Here is a 23,519-nt window from a genome sequence, read left to right as displayed (position 1 = left end):
GTTCCCCGCAGACGGCAAAGGAGTGCTGTTCTGGTCAGCACAGCACAGCCCAGGAAGGGTAAGCTCCCCCATGGGATCAGCACGGTGATGCCCAGGCTCAGGGCATCACCTTTGTAACCTTCTACGTGGCCCTGGAGAGCTCTGGAATGGCAGGTTTCACAAGACTCCTACTGGGTGACCACTCTGGGAGTGCCCCCTACCCCCAGCACTTAGGCCTGAAGCCAAGAGTCCTGTGACAGTCCTGCCTGCCCGCTGTTGTACCCGCGCCCCCCCAGCACTATGCACCCTGGCCCCAGGCCATGTCCCTGCCCTGCACAGCCAGCCCTCACCTCCCAGGACCCTGCATGCATCATTGTCACCAGGGTTCCAGTGGGCACAGGCAGGAAGCTGCTCTCAGGGTCTCTGAGAGAGGAGAGCAAGGGGGAAAGCCAAGAGGAAGTCACAAAGATCAGTTTAAAAATAACCCTCCTCCCGGTCAGCTGTGTGGAGGGGCTTGGGAAGGAGCCAGGTTCCGATGGTGGTGGCTCAGGGCAGCCTCCAAAAGGCCCGAAAGCGAATTGGCAGAGGCCCATCCGGGAGCACACTCTGTGTCCTTATCAGCCTCAGCAAGCCCCCTGCCAAAACCGTGTGCTCGCGGCGACGTCCGACCAGCCAGCATCTGTTTCCTCTCCTAGAGTTAAACAACCAGGTTAGTGAACGTGGGAGAGCATTTCTGCCCCGGGGAGAAAAATGCAGCCCCCTGCAGGACACACAGGGCAGAAGATGGGGCTGAGGCCCTGTGGCCTGTGCCGTGCCCCTCCTTGGCTTCTGCTGGGCCAGCCGCTGGGGAGGTCGGCCCAATGGCCTTCTGGGCGCAAGCAGGTGCGATGTCTTCCAGCCCCAGCTGGAGTGAAGGGGACCCCCACCAAAGCCAGAGAGCCACGAAACAACGCCAACTTCACGGCCCTGGCCCTGAGCTTCCGTGCGTGCGACCCCTTCACGTGGCCCGTCTTGGGACACATCCAGGCCTCTTGGCTATTTTTAGGCACCATTTCCACCTCTCTTGTAAACACAGCTGTTTGTTTAGAGCAAGGGGCACAGCTTCTACCAGGAACCTTCTCCTGGGTCTGCTGGCTGCTCAGTCCCAGGCTCTTGGGGTCTCATCTCGCTGCACACAAACGCACCCACACACACCCACACGCTCAGGGCACTAGCCTCATGAAACATTTAGTGAGGGGAAGGGCAGCTCAGGAATCCTCTAGAAAATCTCTCCTCATGGCAGAAAGCACCAACACTGAGTAACCTAACCATCCACATCCCCCCTCTTAGGCTGCTGAGAGAGAGAGAGAGAGAGGGAGGCTTGGCTCTCCATTCTTCTTCCTTTCCTAAACACGGGGAACCCCAGCTGGTTGAATGTTTTATATCCTGGAACCGGCCCTACGTTGAGCATTTCTGAACTTCAGCCCACAACAACAAAGGCTGGATTCAAACACCTAGATCCAAACCCCCAGCTCTAGCCTGAAGGCTGTGAGAGTCTGGGCAAGCTATTTTAATTGCTTAGAACCTGTTTCCGTGTCTGTGAAAGAAGACCAAAATAGGTTAATAGAAGCCATTTAAAAGAGTCATCAAGGGGATTCAGTGACATGATACCTACAAACATCTGGCCCTTTGCCCAGCAGCAGTGTGGGTCATCAGCAGCCTGATGAACTTTCTGCCACTGTGTCAATTACCCATCTATGTTTGGTTTGTGTTCCCCTCCATGCTTCCTCTCCAAAAATTCCGTTTCTTACTCAGTCAGGGCTCATCTCGGCTCTGGCTCCGTATTTATTCCCCTGCAAACAACAGCAAGTGTTGGATGAGCAGTTGCTGTGCAAGACACACCTATCCTTCCTGAGGCAGGTAACATTATCACACTGTATAGTCTGGGTTAAGTGACTTGCCCAGGATGATACAGGCAGTGAACGGTAGAGCCAGGATTCGGACACAGGCAGGCTGGCTCCAAAGCCACCACTTTGAACCTCTTTGCTACACCTGCAGTAGCTCTCAGTGGGCTTACTGGGGACTGTTCCTGAACCTCAGACAAACTTGCATGATCCTTGCTTCCCTAGAATCTGGGTTTCCATCGACCACGCTGAACGCTAACTACTACCAACTCAGCATCTACTTAGTGGATGCCGGACATTTTGCATACATTAACCTCTAAACTAAGATTTCTCAACCTCAGCTCTGTCGACATTTTGGATCAGATAATTCTTTGCTGTGGGGGTGCTGTGTGTGCACTGTAGGATGTTTAGAACATCCTCAGACTTTCCCACTAAATTCCGGTAGCACCTCTCACCACTAAGTCATGATGATCATCGATGTCTCCAGAGACCACCAGATGTCCCCAGGGAGGGGTCGGGGGACGGGAGCGAAATCCCTCCCGGTTTTGAATTCCCGCTCTAAACAAGAACTCTGAAGTTCCGAGAGGTTAAATGACTTTTTCAAGGTCACAGGCTGGCAGGCAGCAGAGACACCATCTGAACCAACGTCTGCTTGATACCAAGACCAAGTATGTGTCAGTATATCGTGCTCTCTCCTGGTTCTAAAAAAGGAAGGTGTCAACTTGACACCGAAACCTATTTGCCCAGAAGAAACAGTATCAATATACTCTGACTGCCCGCCCCCAAGAATGTTCAAATTCTGAACTTACAGCCTCAGGCAGCTACTTCTCTGAGTAGAATCCAGATCTTAGATTTTTGGAGCTAAATCAACTGAGACCCAGGCCGCTCTGCTGAGGCTAGGAATTCAAGCTCTCCTTTACGACCCCGCGTCCCCTAAGTGGGCCACTTGGGATCCACTGTACCGGTAGGTCCTTCTGGAACCATGGGAAGGCTGAGGTCCTGGGACAGGTAAGGGCAGCTCTTTCCGATGCCTGTCTTTGGCTACTGTCAGAAAAAGGCAGGGTCCAGACTCACAACTCCAACTCCTACCTGAGTTTCAAGTCCTTTTATTTCAAATTCTTATTAAAAATCTTTATGGACGTCAAATGCACTTAATTTGCAAATGACACCACTTCCTGTGACACAGAAAGATGTGTCATTGAAGACAGACGCCACCTTCATCAGTACAAGGTTGCATGCAGGAACATGAATTCACCGCAGAGCTGAAACTACCCCAAGCCTAGGTTTCTTCCATCCATTCTCTTCTCTAGCTTTTTCCTCCTCTTAGCTGGACCCCGCTGGGCATAGACACACGGTTACTTACTACTGTCAGTGTGCTGTGTGTTAGGAAACAGGAGCTACTTTCCATATGGCCTCCTTCATGCATAGGCAGGAAAAAAAACTCAAAGTAAATTCTTCAGGGAGCTAAATAAGTCATCACAAAGGGTAGGTTTAGTGCCGGAGCCCGCTTGCTTTCCTTTTTGAGGGAAATGATAGCTAGCAGTGGCTGCTACCCTTGCTAGGGTGACTGTAATAACTGTGTGTCAGCGGCTGCCATCTCACTGTCCCCTGGAAATCCCCTATAGTATTCCTCCTAACTAAAGGTGTCACAGAAGAATTTTCAGTCTGAAGTCCTAAAATCAACCATCTCAGAACAAGGAGGTAGGAAGATGGCAGCAAAAGGGTAAAAATTGATCTCAGTCTCCAGAGTAAGAATTTGAAAGCTTAAGCCATCTACTTTAAGACTCTATAATTTGTCACCACTTTAACAGAAGAGGAGGACCATTGGTGATAAAGACCTAGGAACTAGGGCTCCTGGGTGGCTCAGGTGGTGAAGCAGCCGACTTTGGGTTTCGGCTGAGGTCGTGATCTCAAGGTCGAGGGATGGAGTCTCGCACCAGGCTCCATGTGATCAGCATGGAGTCTGCTTAAGATTCTCTCTCCCTCTCCTTCTGCTCCTCCCCGCCCCCTCTCAAATACATAAATAAATCTTTTTTTTTTTTAATTATTTTATTCGACAGACAGAGATCACAAGTAGGCAGAGAGGCAGGCAGAGAGAGAGGAAGGGAAGCAGGCTTCCTGCCGAGCAGAGAGCCTGATGCGGGGCTCGATCTCAGGACCCCGGGATCATGACCTGAGCCGAAGGCAAAGGCTTTAACCCACTGAGCCACCCAGGCGCCCTACATAAATAAATCTTAAAAAAAAAAAAAATACATAGGAACTAACTCATGGGGGCTTGTCAGTGTCATTAAGGGACTGTTTTGGGCTCAAGCCACGCATTTTTCAAACAGATCTTAAAAGCAGTGTTTTTCAAACTACAGGTATCAACCTAGTAGGGAATTATGAAATCAACTTAGTAGATCGTGATCTACTAAGTAGATGAGTATATTTCCAAATGAATGGAATGAAATGAAAAGCACATATCAGATGACATTGTGCATGGCAAGACTAATTGTGGTCAAATGCTCTACCAACTGAGCTATACCCTCTTGGCAAGACTGTTTCAGGAGTATGTTTGGGTGTATGGCCAGTAGCACGCCAAAATTAATTCCTTTTGTTTTACACCCTTTTGAAGTACATAATTAACATGCAGTAAACTTCACACATTTGAAGTGTACAATTTGATGAATTTTCACATATGTATGCATGTGTGAAGCCATCACCACAATCATGATAACATATCCAGGGTGCACAGCTGGCTCAGTCAGTAGAGCATCTCGGGGTCATGAGTTTGAACCCATGTTGGGCACAGATATTACTTAAAAGTAAATAAATAAATCCCCCCCAAAAACAATATTCTGTTTTTTTAAAAAGGTAACATATCCCTGCCCCCCCAAATTTTCCTCATACCTCTTTGTAATCCCTTTCCTCCCACTTCTACCCACAAACTACTGATTTGCCCTTTGTGATTATAGTCTGTACTTTCTAGAAAAGTGTAGAAAGAGGGTCATGCAGTAAGGGCACTCTCTTTTTTGTCTGGCTCCTTTCTATCAGGCTGCTTATGTGGACATTCATCCAGGTGGTTTCATGTATCAGTAGTTCATTCATTGTTATTGCTGGGTAGAATCCCACTGCATGAATCTCTCACAAATTAGGTATGCAGTCCCCTATTGATGGGCATCTAGATTGTTTCCGGTCTGGGACTATTACATTCAAAAGTGCCATAAGCATTCACATTCAAGTTTTTATGAAGGCAATATGTTTTCTTGGGTAGATACTTGGTTATGGAATGACTGAGTCATATGGTAGATGTATACATAGCTTCTTCAGAAACTGCCAAAACAAAATTGTAAAATAATTGCACCATTCTACATTTCCACCAGTAATGAGTGAAAGTTCCAGGTCCTCTAAATGGACACTTGCCAATGCTTAGAATGGTGAATTGCATTAATTTTTAAAGATTCTGTGGCTAGGTAGTTCATAGTTCATTGCTTTAATTTTTATATTCCTAATGACCAAGGAGCTTGAGCATCTTTTCATGTTTGACGTTTGTACATCTTCTTTGGTGAAGTGACTGTTAAATCTTTTGCCCATTTTTTAATTGGGCTATTCATCTTCTTAAGGAGTTGTGGGAGTTCTTTATATATTTTGTTACAAGTCCTTTGTCAGATATATGTTCTGCAAATACTGTCTCCCAATTTGGGGCTAACCTTTTCATTGTTTTAATAGTGCCTTTTGAAGGGCAACAGATTTAAGATTGATTTTTTTTTTTTTTTTTTTTTTTTTTTGCTTAGCCAATTTACTTATTTTTGCTTGTATAGTTTGTGGGGTTTGTGTCATATTTTAAAAAGCTTTGAGCCAAGCTCAAGGCCACTAGGCCCTTCTCTGTTTGCTCCTGGAAATTTTATAGTTTTAGCCTTATATTCAAGTTTATGAACCATTTCAAGTTAATTTTTTTTTAAGATTTTATTTATTTATTTGACAGAGAAAGACCACAAGTAGGCAGAGAGGCAGGCAGAGAGAGAGAGAGAAACAGGCTCCCTGCTGAGCAAAGAGTCCGATGTGGGGTTCCATCCCAGGACCCTGAGATCGTGACCCAAGTCGAAGGCAGCAACCCAACCCACTGAGCCACCCAGGTGCCCCTCAAGTTAATTTATATATATGGCGTGAGGTAAGGATTGAAGTTCATTTTCTTTCATATAGCTAGCTATCTAATTGTTCTAGCACCATCTGTTAACAAGGATGTCCTTTCTCCGTTCAGTTGCCTGGGCATCTTTCTTGAAATCAAATGACCATATACATGTGGGTCTATTCCTGGACTCAATATTCTGTTTCATCAATCTGTTCACTTATCTCTTTATACCATTGTTGTGGGTTTTTTTTTTTTTAAGATTTTATATATTTACTTGAGAGAGAGAGAGACAGAGAAAGGGAAAGAGAGAGCACAAGCAGGGGGAGCAGCAGAGGGAGAAGGAGGAGGAGGCTCCCTGCTGAGCAGGAAGCCTGACACGGGGTTTGATACCAAGACCCTGGGATCATGACTTGAGCAGGAGACACATACTTAACCTTAACTAACTGAGCCACCCAGGTGCCCCTGATTGTTGTGGCTTTATATTCAGTCTTGAAATCAAGTAATATCAGAACTCCAACTTTGTTGTTTTGGCTATGTTAGGCTTGTTGGATTTTCATATACATTTTAAATCAGCTTTCCAATTTCTTCAAAAAAGCCTTCTGGAAATCTGAGTGGTATCGTGTTATTCATAGGTCAGTTTGGGAGTGAATTTTCATCTCAACAACACAGAATCTTAACAATCTATGAAAACAATCTATCTCTCCATTTTATTGGGCCTTCTAATATTTCATCCAGGAAGGTTTTGTAGTTTTCACTGTTCAGAGTTTTACGTATGGTTTTGCTGATTGATGTAATGATATGGTTTTTATGTTGTGTCGTCTGTTAATATATGAATTATAGGTTGGGTTCTCAGTGGTAAACCAAGCTCCTATTTCTAGGATAAATCCCACTTGGACACGTATATTATCCTTTTTATGTCTTGTTAGATTTAATTTCCTAAGAATTTTAAGGATGTTTTTCATGAAGGATATTGGTCCACAGTTTCCTTTTCCTGTGGTGTCTGTCTGTCTGATTTCAGTATGAAAGCAATACTGGTTCCACAGACTGAATCAGGAAGTCTTTTCATGTGCTGGAAGAGTTTGGGTGGCACTGATATTTCATCCTTAAATGTTTGATACAATTCACTAGTAAAGCCATCTGGCCCCAGAGTTTTCTTCATGGGAAGATTTTTTTTTTTTTTTTCATAACAAGAAATTCAATTCACTTAGCTTTGATAGTTTGTGTCTTACAAAATATTTCTTCTGTCTTCTAAATTATTGAATTTATCAGCAAAGTTATAAAAAATATCCACTTATTATCCATTTTGTCTGTATGGGAGCTGCAGTAATGTCCCCCCTTCAGTGATTTTGTCTTCTCTTTTGTCAAAGTTTGTCAATTTTATTGATATTTTCGAAGAACCAGCATTTGCTTCATGGATTTTCTCTATCATTTTTCCATTTTTTGTTTCAATGCTTTCTGCTGTTATCTTTATTATTTTCTCTCTTATGTTTGCTTTGGGCTTAGTTTACTTTTCGTTTTCTACTTTTTTTAAAGTAGAAGCTGAGGCCATTGTTTTGATCTTTCTAGTAGAAATGTTTAGTGCTAAAAATTTCCCTCTAACCACTGCTTTAGCTATGTCCACAGTTTTGATGTTATAATTTTATTCTTATTTATTTCAAAATATTTTCTAATTTACCTTCTGTTTTCTTTGACTTACAGATTATTTAGAAGTGCGTTAATTTCTAAATATTTGGGAATTTTCCTAATATCTTTGTATTATTTGTTTCTAATTTAATTCCATGTGGCTAGAGAACCACTTGTATAATTTAAATCCTTTTGACTTTATTGGAACTCATTTCATGGTTTATTGGTAAATGTTCTATGTGTACTCGAAAAGAATACGTATTCTCTTGCTGCATGGGTAGTTCTATGAATAACAATTAGGCCCAGTTAATTGTTGGTTGTTACTCAGTTTTTCCACAGACTTGCTGACTTCTGTCTACTTGTTTTAATAACTATTGAGTGAAGGGTGTTAAAATTCCAACTATAATTGTAGATTTGTCTGTTTCTTCTTAGAGTTCTATGAGTTTTTGTTTCATTTATTTTGAAGCTCTGTTATTACACTCTATTAAACTCCAAATGTTTAAAGTTGTTCTGTCCTCTTGATTAATTGACCCTTTTATCACTATGAAATAACCCTTTTTGTCTTTAATAATATTCTTTGCCCTGTAATTGACTTTGATATTAATAGAGCCTCTCCAGATTTCTTTTGGTTAGTGGTACCAGGGTGTATTATGGTGTTACTTTTAACCTCTTTATGTGTTTATATATAAAGTGGGTTTCTTTGGAAACAACATATAGTTGATTCTTGCTTTTTTATATAGTGACCATTTCTGCCTTTTAATTAGCATTTAAGGTAAGTATCGATATAGTTGGATTTAAACCTACTTTCTTGCTATTTGGCCTTTATTTGTTCCATTTGTTTTGGGTTTCCTTTCTCCACTTTTATGCCTTCTGGATGATTTGTTAGAATTTTTTAAAAATGGATTTTATTTCTTAGAGCAATTTTAAGTTCGCAGCAAAATTGAGCAGCAAGTACAGAACGTTTCCATCTATCCTCTGCCCCATCTACATAACTTCCACCACTATCAACAACCTGCACAGAGTGGCATATTTGTTATAATCAAAGTGTTATAAGGACACATCATTATCACCAAAGTCCTACTTTACATTAGGGTTTGCTCCTGGTGTTGTGCATTCTATGGGTTTTGACAAATGTGTACAGACCCATTATCCACCATTATAGTATCACCCAAAATAGTTTCATGGTCCTAAAAATTTTCTGTGCTCTCCCTATTAATCCCACCACCTCCACCTCAACTTCTGGCAACCAATGGGTTTTTTGTTTTGTTTTGTTTGCTTTTTCTAGTTTTGCCCTTTTCAGATTTGCTTCTTTCCCTTAGTAATATGCATTTTAGGCTCCTCCCTGTCTTTTCATGACTTCATAGTTCATTTATCTTCTGTGCTGAATAGCATTCAACAGTCTGGATGGGCCCCGGTTTATCATCCATTCAGCCTACTCTAAGTCGTGTTGGTTGCTTCCGAGTTTGGGCAATTATGAAAAAAGCCACTATAAAAATCCATGTGCAGGTTTTTGTATAGAGATGAGTTGGTTTTTTTTTTTTTTTTTTTTAACTCATCTGGGTAACTACCAATGAGTGTGATTGCTGGATCACATGGTAAGATTGTTTTATTTCATCAGGAACTACCAACTGTCTTCCAAAGTGGTTATACCGTTTTGCATTCCCACCAGCAACACAGTAGAGTTCCTGCTGCTCTACATCCTTGCCAGCATTTGGTGTTGTCAGTGTTTGGGAACTGGGCCATTCTACTAGGTGTGTAGTAGTGTCTCATTTTCATTTGCATTTCCCTGATGACATGAGGCAGAACATCTTTTCCTATGCTTATGTGAAAATCTGCACATTTTCTTTGGCGAGGTATCTTATTCAAGTCTTTTGCCTATTTTTTAAATCTAGTTTTTCATTTTCTTACAGTTGAGTTTTAAGTGTTCCTTGTATATTTTGAATGACAGTCCTATATCAGATATGTCTTTTGCAAATATTTTCTCCTAGTTTGTGGCTTGTCTTCTCATTCTTTTAACAGTGTCCTTTGCAGAAAAGAAAATTTTCAACTTAATGAGGTCCAGCATATGAATTATTTCTTTCATGGATTGTTCCTTTGATGTTGTATCTAAAACATCATTTGCCATAACCAAAGTCATCTAGATTCCCTTCTCTGTTATCTTCTAGTTGTTTTATAATTTTTCATTTTACATTGAGATCTATGGTCTATTTAAATTAATTTTTGTGAATGGTATACAATTTATGTCTAAATGTACTTCTGCATGTGCCTGTCCAGTTATTTTGGTTCCATTTGTTGAAAAGGCCATCTTTTCTCCATTGTATTGTCTTTGCTCCTTTGTTAAAATTCAGTTGACTGAATCTATGTGGGTTTCTTTTGGAGCTTTCTATGCTGTTCCATTGATCTGTTTGTCTGCTCTTTTGTCAATACTGTGCTGTCTTAATTACTGTAGCTTTACAATAAGTTGGGTAGTGTCAGTCCTCCAACTTTGTTCTTCTTCTTCAATATTGTGTTGGCTATTCTGGGTCTTTTGCCTCTCCATATATATCCATACAATAATTAAATGATATCCATACAATAAAACTGGGGTTTTGACTGGGATTATGTTTAATCTATAGCTCTAGACAGAAAGAATTGATATCTTGACAATATTGAGTCTTCCTATATGTGAACATGGAATATTTCTCCATGCATTGAGTTCTTCTTTGATTTCTCTCATCGAAGTTTTGCAGTTTTCCTCTCACAGATATTTAATCAGATTTATATCCAAGCATTTCATATTTATGTAATAATGCTAATATAAATTATATTGTGCTTTTAATTTCAAATTCCAACTTTTTATTGCTTGTATATAAAATATTTACTTTTTTAAAATTAACATATAATGTATTATTTTCCCCAGAGGTACAGGTCTGTGAATCATCAGGCTTACACATTTCACAGCACACACCCTCCCCAATGTCCATAACCCCACCACCCTAATCCTACCCACCTACACCCCAGCAACTATCATTTTGTTTGGTGAGATTAAGAGTCTCTTATGGTTTGTCTCCCTTCTGATCCCCCACAACCACCCTGCCTTGCCTCTCAAATTCCTCATATCAAGATAGCATATGATAATTGTCTTTCTCTGACTGACTTATTTCACTCAGCATAATACCCTCTAGTTCCATCCACATCATTGCAAATGTCAGGATTTCATTTATTTTGATGGCTGCATAGTATTCCATTGTGTATATATACCACATCTTCTTTATCCATTCATCTGTTGATGGACATCTAGGCTCTTTCCATAGTTTGGCTATTGTGGACATTGCTGCTATAAACATTCGGGTGCACGTGCCCCTTTGGATCACTACATTTGTATCTTTAGGGTAAATACCCAGTAGTGCGATTGCTGGGTCATAGGGCAGCTCTATTTTCAACTTTTTGAGGAACCTCCATGCTGTTTTCCAGGGTGGCTGCACCAGCTTGCAAAGAATTTACTTTCGTATATTGACCTTGTATCCTGCAAACTTGCTGTAATAGCAAATTTATCCCAGGAGATTTTTGTTGATTCATTAGAATTTTCTACATAGACAATCAGGTCATCTTAAAAAAAAATTGACAGTTTTATTTCCTCCTTTCCAATCTGTATACCTTTTATTTCTTTTTGTTTTATTGCATTAGCTAGGACTTCCAAAACAATGTTGAAAAGGAAGAGTGAGAGGGGACATCCTTGCCCTGTTCCTATAATAATATTTTTAAAGATTCCATTTGATCCCCTTTTGTTGACTCATTAGCTATAACTCTTCATTATTTTGTAAACAGTAGAGTACAGTCTGGCTACAGATATCCCATTTCACACAAAGCGTAAGACCATAAAGCAGTATACACCCATTTTCCCCTTCCTGGCCTTTGTGCTGTTGCCATACATTTTACTTCTATAAATGTTATAATTATTGGTCATATTCTGGCTTCTTTACATGACAGGCAATTTTTTGGATTGGATGCACAGCCTTGTGAATTTTACCTTGTTAGTGCTAGATATTTTTGTATTCCTATAAATATCCTTGGGCTCTGTCCTGGAGCACGATTAAGTTACTTAGAACAGTTTTATCCTTTCCAGGCTTGCTTCAAACTTTGTTTGGTACGACCAGAGCTGCCTTTAATCTAGGACTGATTTTGTTCTACAACCGAGGCAGTATCTTTACGAGATCTCTACCGCAAGTCCCATCAAATAGGAAGTTTTCCACTCCGGCTGGGAGGAACATGAACTCTTCTGGTCCTGTCCTCTGCTCCCTTTTGGGTGGTTCTGTCCGGCTACGGCTAATTTCCTCACATGCATGCACTGAGCGGTACTCAGCTAGACTAGAAGAGACCCTCTGCGGGTGTCCAGCACTTTCTCTTTCTGCAGACTCCAGCCACCTCGGCTCCCCAGACTCCCATTTCCATTTGCTCCATCATGAGGCTCTGCCTGGCTTCCTCTTCTCTGCTTCACAACCTAGAAATCCTTCCAGAAGTAATCTGGATGACTGTGGGGCTAACTTCATTTGTTTCCCTCTCTCAGAGAACACTGTCTTCACTGCCTGATAGTATCTAAACACTGCTCATTACGCGTTTGTCCAACTTATTACTTGTTTCAGCCAGGAAAGCAAATCTGGTTCCTCTTAGTCTGTCTTGCTTGGACTTAGAAGTCTAAAATGTATTTTTTGACGGATTGTTGGGGAGGAGGAGTGTAAAAACACTGTCTTTAAAGACACATTTTCATGAGTAATAAAATTCTGTCTGTTGCAGAGTAGAGCCATGCAAATGTCAACCAGCTTTAGAAAATCACCTCTTTAACAGAACCCTCCTGAGTTGTCTTTTTATTTTATTTTATTTTAAGATATTATTTATTTATTTGACAGAGAGAGATCACAAGTAGGCAGAGAGGCAGGCAGAGAGGGAGGGGGAAGCAGGCTCCCCGCTGAGCAGAGAGCCCGATGTGGGGCTCAATCCCAGGACCCCAAGATCATGACCTGAGTGGAAGGCAGAGGCTTAACCCACTGAGCCACCCAGGTGCCCCTTGAGTTGTCTTTTAAAAAAGGAGTTAGAAATTTGTATAAAGATTGAGAACTTGAAGTCAAGGAGCATAAATCATCATTAAGATCATATCCAAGAGATACTGGGAAATTGGGGCTAGCCTTAACAAACCACACAGAACGGCCTCACGGTGAGGACAGACCTCCAGCAGAGAAGCAGTTCTTAGATACCAATCAGCCCTGACTGATAATCAATGATTCTTCCCCAGACACGTAGCCAGAAACACTGAAACAGCCCTCTCCTACCTCCCCTGCAAGGCAGTGATGAGCTCAGAAAGCTTGTCCTTGGCCTTGCAATGGGAGAGAAGTGGATTAGCTTGGCTCATTTTTCAGGCCTCTGAACACAATTAGTGCAAACTCTTCTTAGGGCTTAAGTTAAACCCTCCGCGTAAATGAGGAACTTTGGGGATACAGCAAGCCACGTCTAGGATTTCATGGTATCTAGCAGCTGAGGAAACGTAGCTTCCAAAGCTTCTATATGCAAATGCCTTTCATACCTGGTAAGGTAGAGGAGAATCTGAGACCTTACATCTTGACAAGGTACTCTGAGCTTACGTGGGGCTCCGGCTGCCTATTTATTAGAGAGCTACTTGAATAGAAAATAGTTTCTGGAGCACCTGGATGGCTCAGTCGGTTATGTGTCTGCCTTCGGCTCAGGTCATGATCCCACGGTTTTGGGATCAAGCCCCACACTGGGCTCCCTGCTCAGAAGGGAGCCTGCTTCTCCCTCTCCCTCTCCGTCTGCTGCTCCCATTGCTGTGCATGCTCTTTCTGTGTCAAATGAATAAATAAAATCTTAAACAAAAGCAGTTCCTATTTGCACTTGGAAGGGCAATTAGCATAATTTATAATGCACAAATTGAATATATAAATTTACCAGCTTTGGAGTTGAACAGACCTAGGTTCAAATCCCAACTCTGCCACAAGTGGGTGTCCCTGGATAAGGCTTATAACTTCTCTGATGATCAGTTTCATCCATTTATAAAATGGTGGCGATATTCCCCATCGCAGCATGTTCCTGTGAGAAGGGTTCAGGTATGATTTCCGGCACGTAGTAGTCACTCAGTAACTCTAACTCTAATTATTATAAATTATTACAAAGGTAGCTATCTGGAGATGAAACAGTGACCACAAAAAAGACATTAGAAGGTGGTAACTCTTCATACTTGCCAAAATGAAACCATGCTGCGCTCTAAAGTGAAGTCCTTCCAAGCCTAGGAAAAACTAAGAAAATCTCATTTGTATGCCCCCAAAAGCAAAGTTTTCAGAGATGTCCCAAGTGAGGATGATTGTTGTTGGCCCTGACTGATGGCCCGTCTGAGGCTATCTTTTCCGGAGATTCGGTCTTTCCAGGGACAATGTCCCACACATGAAGCCCTGGTAGTCACTCAGTGCTGAGTACAGCCTGACCTCCTTGGGCGCTGGGAAGGCCCAGATGTGAATGGCAATAGCACACTCCTTCCTCTAGAGACCTTGGCTCTAGTTCAAGGCCAAAGGTGGGTGAGCTGATAGCAGACCTAGCAAAGGAGCTACTGGGATCTGCTGGAATGAGGCCACCTCACCAGCAGGCCAGCAGGATGTCCCTGTGGCTGAATCTGGTCCCTGCTCGCCCACGCTGATGTGTTTGTGGTTGGCCCTGTTTATCCATACTGCTCCGCAGAAGTGAGGATCAATCTGTATTTGCATTTTTCAGAGACAGAGAGCTTACTTCTGCTTTAAAACAACAATCTTCCCTCCAAACCAAAATACTCAGTCTCAGGATGGAAACAAGTAAGCGTGTTATGATTGGAATTCTCTCCGGGACCCTCTAACTAGCTCCCGAGAGGACTGTTAATGGTTTAATTTATAAATGGTGCAAGATAATTCATTTCTGGAGAACATAAGTTATGCTCTCTCTATAACATACATTATGTTCTGGAGAACCTAAGTTTCCCCCTCACTGAGACTTTGTATCTGAGTATAGGTCGTTAAAGCTGGACGTGTTAGCCAGCCAAGGTCCCCAGTACCCATTTATGCACCAATTTCAACTCCTTTCCCTTCTTTGTTGCCTCTCCTGGCTCTTCTCATCTCTTCCTCCCGCTTCTCTCTCTCTCTCTCTTTTTTTTTTATCCTCTTCAATTTCTTTTTTATGGTAGCAAAATACACCTAACATGAAATTTACCATCCTAACCAGTTTTTAAGCGGTAATAGACACACTCACACTGCTGTGCAAATACCACCACCATCCATTCCGCTCCTCTCTTTTTTTAAAAATTTAAATTCAATAATTAACACATAGTGTGTTATTTTTTTTCTTTTCAGCATAACAGAATTCATTATTTATGCACCACACCCAGTGCTCCATGCAATGCGTGCCCTCCTTAATACCCACCACCTGGCTCCCCCAACCTCCCACCCCCCGCCCCTTCAAAACCCTCAGATTGTTTTTCAGAGTGGTGTTATTAGTTTTGGAGTTAGAACTTAGTGATTCCTCAGTTGCGTATAATATCCAGTTATCTTTCCATCCCATGCCCTCCTTTATGCCCATCACCTAGTTACCCCACCCCAGCCCCACCCACCCCACCAGCAATCCTCAGTTTGCTCCCTATAATTAAGAGTCCCACCCCTCTCTTTTTATCTTGTAAAACTGAAACTGTACCCATGAAGCCCTAACTTCAGGCTCCCCGCCCCACCCCCAGCAGGCACCGTCACACTTCCTGTCTCTGGGCTTCTGACAGCTCCAAGTCCCTTGCTGGCATCAACCTCTTCTCCTTAAGTCAAATCTTGCTCTTTCCCTTCTACTCATAGCCAATCCACGTCTCATTCTCTCCTCCTAGAAACAGACTGTCCAGATTTAATCATTGTCTGTAGCTGCTAAAGGATTCTTCAAACTCTGAACAAATCATAGGAGAGTCTGACAATAATGTCCCAAAGTACAAAGGTATGTATCATAAAAATGGATTTTTCTGCCCTGTCTCATATCCCACCACCATTTCCACTCCTCTTGGCTAGCCATGGTTAGCCGGTTGCTGTGCATTTGTCCAGAATCGTTCTATGCCTACATGACGTGTAAGCACAGCATACTGGTTAATGACAGACGCTCTAGAGCCAGGAGGCTGGGGCAATCAGCATTTTGAATTCTGTTTGAATTCTGACTTTGCCCTTTCTTTGGGTGATCTGGAGCAAGTGATAAACTTCTCCTTCTTTGATTTCTTCATATAAAGTTGAGATAATATTAGTATCCATTTTATAGGGTTGTTGTGAAGATTAGTAAGTTAATAAATGTAAAGCATTTAGAATAAATACTGGTGTGTAATAAATGCTACACAGAGATTATTGTCGTGAATTATTATTGTTATTATGCCTGTATTTCTATCTTTGTTACACAGATGGGATCATACCAAGTGTCCTATTGTGCGAGTGTATTGCACCTAATAAACATACCATCGATATCTTTCTTTCCTCTTTTTAAGGATTTATTTATTTATTTGAGAAAGAGACAGAGAGAGCACATGTAGGGGGAGGGGCAGAGGGTCAAGCAGACTCCCCGTGGAGCAGGGGAACCCCCCCAACATGCTGGCTGGATCCCAGGACCCTGAGATCATGACCTGAGCCAAAGTCAGATGCTTAACCACTTAACCAACTGAGCCACCTAGGGGCCCCCGCCCCACGGATATCTTTCAAAATTAATTCAACCTCATTCATTGCAATGACATAATATTTGATTGTATAGTTGTAAGAGTGGAGTTATTTTTTTTTAAGATTTTATTCATTTGAGAGAGAGGGAAAAAAACAGAGAGCACAAGCAGGCGGAGAGGCAGAAGGAGAGGGAGAAACAGACACCCCTCTGAGCAGGGAGCCCGATATGGGGCTCGATCTCCAGACCTGGAAGTCATGACCTGAGCTGAAGGCAGATGTCCAACCATCTGAGCCCCCCAAGGCCCTCATGAGTTGGGGTTATTTTTAAATGCAGGGTACAAGAGACTACAGAGCACATGACAGCATATCCCACAATATATATCCCAAGATCTTAATCTTGGCATCCTGGGTTGTGGGCACAGGTTGGGGAGGACACATCAAAACCTGTGTTTGCTTTTGTCGAAGCTGAGCTCCTGAAGGACAGGAGAGATTTCCTTCTATGCTCTGAGAGCTGCTGATTGCACTGTTGCACTCACAGAGGCTTGGCCTTCACAGTTGCTGTCCTTATTGATCAATTCTTGTAAGTGACCCTGTCCAAACATGGTTTTCCGGCAGGCTCTTGGAAGGGAAGCCCTCCCCTTCCTGCCCCTTCCCATGACCTGGACTGGAAAGGGCTGGTCCCTCAGGGAAAGGCTCTGTAGAAGCTGGCAGGAAAGGAGCCTGCGAGAGCACATGAGTGATTTATCAAATAAACAAATGGGTCGGCTTGTGAGTGTGTGTGCCTGTGTGCGTGCGTGTGTGTGTCTGCATGCGCGTGCATGCACGTATGGTCTCAACGTCATGCCTTCTTCCATTGCTTCCCACTCCTATCTACTCTTCTATTACTTTCTGCTCATCTTATAACTGGGAAGCAGATTATAAAGACAATGAATAGGCAAGACCTGTACCCAGAACGGAAACACAACACGTACAACACAATAGGCATCTCCAGAACACAACACAACTTAAAGCCAAGAGGTGTGAAAGTTTGGGAACACCCAGCTCACAGGAAATCAGTATAGTCTCTGGCCCTTAGTACCACTTTGGGGAGCTCGTTTCAACAACTTATCAGCTTTGTGATTTAATCTCCCTGTGTTTCATAGTTAGGGTGATAAAGATATCTATTTTAAAGAGTCACTTTGAGGACTAAATGAATTAATTTCATAAGGTGCCTCTACCAGTGCCTGGCACAGAATGAGCACTGAAGAAATGTCAGCTATCACCATCACTGTATCTAAATACATCCACATATCCCAATGTCTCAGCTTGTTTCCTTTCGGGCCCATTCCTCAAGTTTCATCTGTTTATATATTTTTTTAAGATTTTTTTATTTGTCAGAGAGGGAGAGAGAGAGAGAAAGAATACAAGCAGGGGGAGCGGCAGGCTCCGTATTGAAGAAGCTTGATATGGGACTCGAACCCAGGACCTTGGGATCATGACCTGAGCTGAAGGCAGATGCTTAACCAACTAAGCCACCCAGGAGTCCCAAATTTCATCTGTTTAAACAGAAATCACACACACACACACACACACACACACACACACACACACAACAAAGAGCACACAGAATTTAGCAGAAAAAAACCCACAATTTCTAATTTTAGATATTTCTCCCCAAAAGAGGGCCAGAACCATTTCAGAGACCATCTGATTAGATCCTACAAGCAGGAGGCACAGGAATCCTTCTGGACTTTTGAAATCAGATGAGTGTTTTTTCAACACATTCCTGTACGGAGTAGTTGACAGAATTACACTAACATAGCACAAGGACCCAGCAGTCTGGCGACTTAACCTACCTAAAAGGGTCGGCATAGGCAGGGCAAGTCATTAAGGTGAGGTTAAAGTATTTAATGCCCCCAATCTACTGAAAGCCTCTACTGCGTCTACTGCTGAATGACTCACTGAGGCCAAGGGCTAATGAGGGCCTGATAACATCCATTCACAGTGCGCTTCTCGTTTTCTAGACTTTAGGACAATGACTGGCCAGTATTTTATTCTTCAGACCAATGTGTCCTGTGGGGACACGTTTTTCTCCAAAAGAAGAAAATCAAAAAGGAATCAGAAAGATGCTGGCCATGGGGCTCTAGAAAGCCAGCTGCCTTCTCCCAGCTTCTAGAGACACAACAGTCCCATTGTGTGCGGAGAAAAATGAACTGAAGTTTTCTGAAAGCATATTTGAACTTGGACGTCTGGTGCATAGATTACCAGCCAGCTCCCAGTCAAGGCACCCCCTCCTCTCCTCTCGAACTTTGCAAGAGAATTCAGTTCCATTTAAGTCCAGGGGACATGGCAAAAACAACACTCTGAACACTACTTCCATTTTTGGCAATGGGATCCTTCAAACTGAGAAATAGCCCTTCAGCTCAGAAGTCCTCTGCATTCTCTCTGAACTTCATACATCAGTTTCCTCTGCTCGCTTCAGAGGGAAGGAATAAAGCCTGAGGAGTTAAGGGTCATTTGCTAAGTTGTTTTACAGGAGGAAGAATACCAATATCAGCAGAAAGAACAAAGTCAACTGATTTTTAACCCTGGAAGAGTGTTAGCTAGCCACGGATCAGCTCCTGCATTTTTCGGACGTGGAAACCAAGGCCAAAGAGGCCAAGGGCCCAAGCGGCACTTTGTGAGGTATCCCCAGGACAGGCCATCTTAGGACCCCGGAGAGGCTAAGAGCCATGCCCTTGTTTCTCCTGCTTATTTGCATTATTAACTTCCCATTAACCCTTACTGGTCATGGCTATATACTAAGTGCCGTACTCAGAAGGAGGCAAAAGTCTCCCCTACAGAAATGCAGAGTGACTAGTTAATTTCTTTTTCTTTGAATACACTTCATCTCTCATACTCCTCATCCCTGTCAGTGAAATGATAAGCCATTCTTCTTGTCGTGTTGGCTCAAATTCTTAGAGTGAGTCATGTTTTATGTTCGCTCCCTTTCGATACATCCAGTGCTATTAGTTAGCCATTTAAATATTCCCTCAACAGACATTTATTCGTCTCCCACCATGAGCCAAGCCCTGCCACTCTCCATTCCCTCTTCTGTCATCTCATCCCCAGGCGTTACCTCCCTCCAAAAGACTGACATCTGCAAGAGCTACCTGGCTGCCTCCAAGCGGATCTCTCTTGTCTCCAACAAGTCACATCTGAGGAATGTTCCTTGAGCAACTCAACTGGTCACACTGTCCTTCTGCTCCTCAACCCACGGTTGACGGCTTCCCATTACCCACCAATTCAGGTCCAAACTCCGCCCCTTGGTTTTCACGTTTTCCCGCAACCACCTTATCTATCCAAATTCGTTTCCCCATGGTTCTCCCCTAACTCTTCTTTAAGTGGTAAAAAGTCCCTCCTCCTTCAAAGCATGGCCTCAAGGATTCTCTTCAAGTTCCTCTTCCTCTTCCTCAACGCCAGAGTAATGGCTTCTTGGGTTACCTTGGGCGATGAGTTCTAACACAAGAGTGCTCAGATCATTGTATGCATCCCTGTACCTCAGCCCTCTCCTCGCCTGCACGTTGAGCAGTTCAAACATAGGAGCCGTCCTTTTTGTTTTTTGTTCCAATGTCCAGCCCAGCGTAGGGGCTCCATAAATTTCCACACGGAGTGAATGAATGGCTCCCAGCACAGCACTGAGTTCTCTACGGGCTCTCAAGGAAGACTTGCTGAGCACCTGACGGTGATGTCGGATCTCACCTTCCAGCATTGTAGGCAGGGATGTCGATGGCGCTTGTGACACAAAAAACAAATTCTTTAGAGCATTGTTGCTTAAAGAGGAAACTTCCCTTGGTCACTGAGGCCAAAGAGGCTCCAAGTGTAAGCAGCACTTTGAAAATTGTCCCTGGAACAAGCTGTCCTAGGACACCAGAGAGTTCTCCTTCCTTTAAGAGGAACCTTCCCTTTTTGACATGTGATTTCACAGAATTAGAAAGAAGGTAGTTTGAACTCATTTGGAAATGCTGAGGAATACAGGGACTATGTTTCTGAGGGAAACAACCTACTTTGCCAAGACCAAGGAAGACATATCTAATCTGGAATTAATAAACTTTAAGGAAAATTAAAACAATATAATTAACAACATGAAACACACAGAGGCCATGGTAACCAGGATTAAAATAGATGTCATCTTTTTTTTTTTTTAACTCCATGCCTAAGGTGGGGCTTGAACTCATGACCCTGAAATCAAGAGTTGTGTGCTCTACCACTGAGCCAGCCAGGCACCCAAAATAGATGTGATCATTTGTTGCTGGACCATTTTAATTAATATTCATTTTTTCAAGGGGATTCCCCCCCACCCCCACCGCGTCCTTAATACAAGATGGGCTTCTCATTTTCTTTAAGCCCTGACCCTAAATACCTAAGCATTTAAAATTAAAGCCTGCTTATTTGCTATTTGTTAGCTCATATGACATTTTCATAATTTTTAAAAGAATGGTTGCATCACAAAATTGAGCATATCAGGATGATGTCATTGGATGATATGCCATTAAAATCCTATGATATGCAAACAACTACAGAAATTTCACTGAAAAACCACAGTGTGTTCTTCTGAATAAGATATTGACATGTGATTTCAAAGAATTAGAAATCATTTATCAATTACATATTACAGACAAGATACCATGCAGAAAACTATGTTGTACCCCAGTGACTCCTTGCTCTCAAGTTTACCAAATACAGAAGGAGGACTGGCATTGGGAAGTTCATCACCCACACCCTTCACATGGCTACACAAACTGTGTATGTAGTTCAAGTGTTTTATCAAGTTCATTGCTTGGACACGCCATGTCTGGGTATGACTAATGGTTCTGAGTAGCGCATGAGCAGGGAGTTCCTGATGAGCGTGTGTCTCTTGCTGTGGCTGCTGAATCAGCCCTCCTGGCATCCAACCCCACGTAGTGGGCGCCCACTACTACCTATTGTGCCCTAAATGCATTTGGTTCATCTTTGAAGTCCCGGAAGCCAAGCACACAGACTCCCCTTTGGGTTTAGAGCCACAGTGTCTACAAAATAATTGCAACTTCTGCAATCTTTGGAATGCATTTGGGGAAACAGTCTCAAGAATTAAAGAGCTAAGGTTGAGGAAAGCATGTTTCCATCTCAGGGCACTGAAGAATAAAAAGGTTCCCAGGACCTCTGGCGTTCCTCCAGGAAAGGACTGCCACATCACAGAGGAACTGGATTTTTGCCTGGGAGCCTTTGGAATGACCTAAACTGTAAATACTTGTTCAAATAGATGCCCTGCATAGTGATTTGGCAAGAGGAGAATTTACCCAATCTATGATATCGAAGTCATCTGATACTTACATTCCGCAGCAAAATTTTATGTATTCTACATCCCAGGGAGCTTGATCCCCAGGAACAATACAGGAAAATTTTTCCCACTTGGACCTCCCTTTGCCAATAGCAGTGCTATCCCACCCTTAGCAACAAGCACTTGCCTTAGAGACACAAAATTCCTTTTGGTTCTATTGAATTAACTTTAACCAATGTAATCTATGTGCCAAAGATTGTGTGTAGCCACTGGAAGTTAGACAGAAAAGGGAGAAGATCTGGTCTCTGATCTGGAAGAACTTATAGGCAAGTGCTATATAATATAATGTCTTGGGGCACCTGGGTGGCTCAGTTGGTTAAGCCACTGCCTTCGGCTCAGGTCATGATCTTGGAGTCCCGGGATCAAGTCCACATTGGGCTCCCAGCTCCGTGGGGAGTCTGCTTCTCCCTCTGACTTCTCCCCTCCCGTGTTCTCTCTCACTCTCTCTCAAATAAATAAATTAAAATCTTTTAAAAATATATAATGTCCTTAAATAAATAAAATCTTTTAAAAAATATATAATGTCTGAACCAAGCAACATAGACTTGGGACCACTGGAACTCAAGAAGAGAGGGTTGTTAGCCCAGCATGGGGGTTCAGGAAAAGCTTCTTGAAAAAGGTGGCATATAACCTAATTTCTAAAGGAAAAATAAGGAGGAGTCACTCCCAAAAAGTAGGAAGGGTGCTTTTGGCAGATGGAACAGTGTAAGCAAAGGTCCAGTGGCATAAGGAGATGAACCACAATAAGAAATGCAAGCAGTTAGGCAAAAGAAGCGCAAGGTAGAAGGCGGGGACAGAGGTGAGACAAGGAAGGGTAAATCTATAGAAGACAGGATGTGGAGAACCTTGAATGGCCTGCTAAGGAGTTCAGCACACAGTGAGGACCCATCGATGAGTTTTTCTTTGTTTATGCAGGGAGCTGTTTGGGTAGTTAATATTTTATTAAACTTGCCTTTTAATGTTTTATTATCATGAAATTAATACTCATTTATTTTTTAAAAAACTAGGAACTACAACCCTAAATATCAAAAACAATCTTAAAAAAATGCTGGAGAAATCTTGCCATTTGCAACAATGTGGATGAAACTAGAGGGTATTATGCTGAGCGAAATAAGTCAGTCAGAGAAAGACAATTATCATACAATCTCCCTGATATGTGGAATTTGAGAAACAAGGCAGAGGATCATAGGGGAAGAGAGGAAAAAATGAAACAACACAAAACCAGAGAGGGAGACAAATCATAAGAGACTCTTAATCTCAGGAAACAAACTGAGGGTTCCTGCAGTAGAGCGGGGTGGGAAGGATGGGGTGGCTGCCTGATGGACATTGGGGAACGTATGTGCTATGGTGAGTGCTGTGAATTGTGTAAGACTGATGAATCACAGACCTGTACCCCTGAAACAAATAATACTTTATATGTTAATTTAAAAAAAAGAAAAATTCGGGACGCCTGGGTGGTTCAATTGGTTAAGCGGCTGCCTTCGGCTCATGATCCCAGCGTCCTGGGATCGAGTCCCACATCAGGCTCCTTGCTCCGCAGGGAGCCTGCTTCTCCCTCTGCCACTCTGTCTGCCTGTGCTCGCTCTCTCTCTCTCTCTCTGACAAATAAATAAATAAAATCTTTTTAAAAAAAAGAAAAATTCCAATAAAAAAAATGGTGGAGGTGATGAGGCTGGCTGAGGACAAAGCAAAAGCTGGCATCCTCCAACTTTCCCCCACCCCAACTCCTGGGTGGGACATAAGTGACATTCTTTAGGACTCCCACCCATCTTAATGTTAATACCTTGCTAGAGGGCAAAAGGACCTTGGCATGACAAGGCCACCGTATCTTTGTAGGCCCTCTTTAGCATATGAAAGTTCTATTGAAACCTCCCTTTCCCTTACATCCCCCAACTCCAGGGTACATA

General features: G+C 42.7%; 1 long non-coding RNA gene across 1 annotated transcript in view; it reads left to right on the top strand.

Moving 5' to 3' along the window:
• The first annotated feature begins 2,648 nt into the window (after positions 1 to 2,648).
• LOC308341561 overlaps positions 2,649 to 23,519 on the top strand; it is a 28,639-nt gene continuing 7,768 nt past the window's right edge. Inside the window, exons 1-2 of the long non-coding RNA XR_013966717.1 lie at positions 2,649 to 2,870; positions 15,473 to 15,576. This is a non-coding gene — a long non-coding RNA (uncharacterized lncRNA). The remainder of the gene's footprint in view (positions 2,871 to 15,472; positions 15,577 to 23,519) is intronic.

Source organism: Martes martes (assembly GCF_963455335.1).
Source record: "Martes martes genome assembly, chromosome: 4".
NCBI classification, from domain to species: Eukaryota; Metazoa; Chordata; class Mammalia; order Carnivora; family Mustelidae; genus Martes; species Martes martes.
This window is presented reverse-complemented; position numbering and strand designations above follow the sequence as displayed.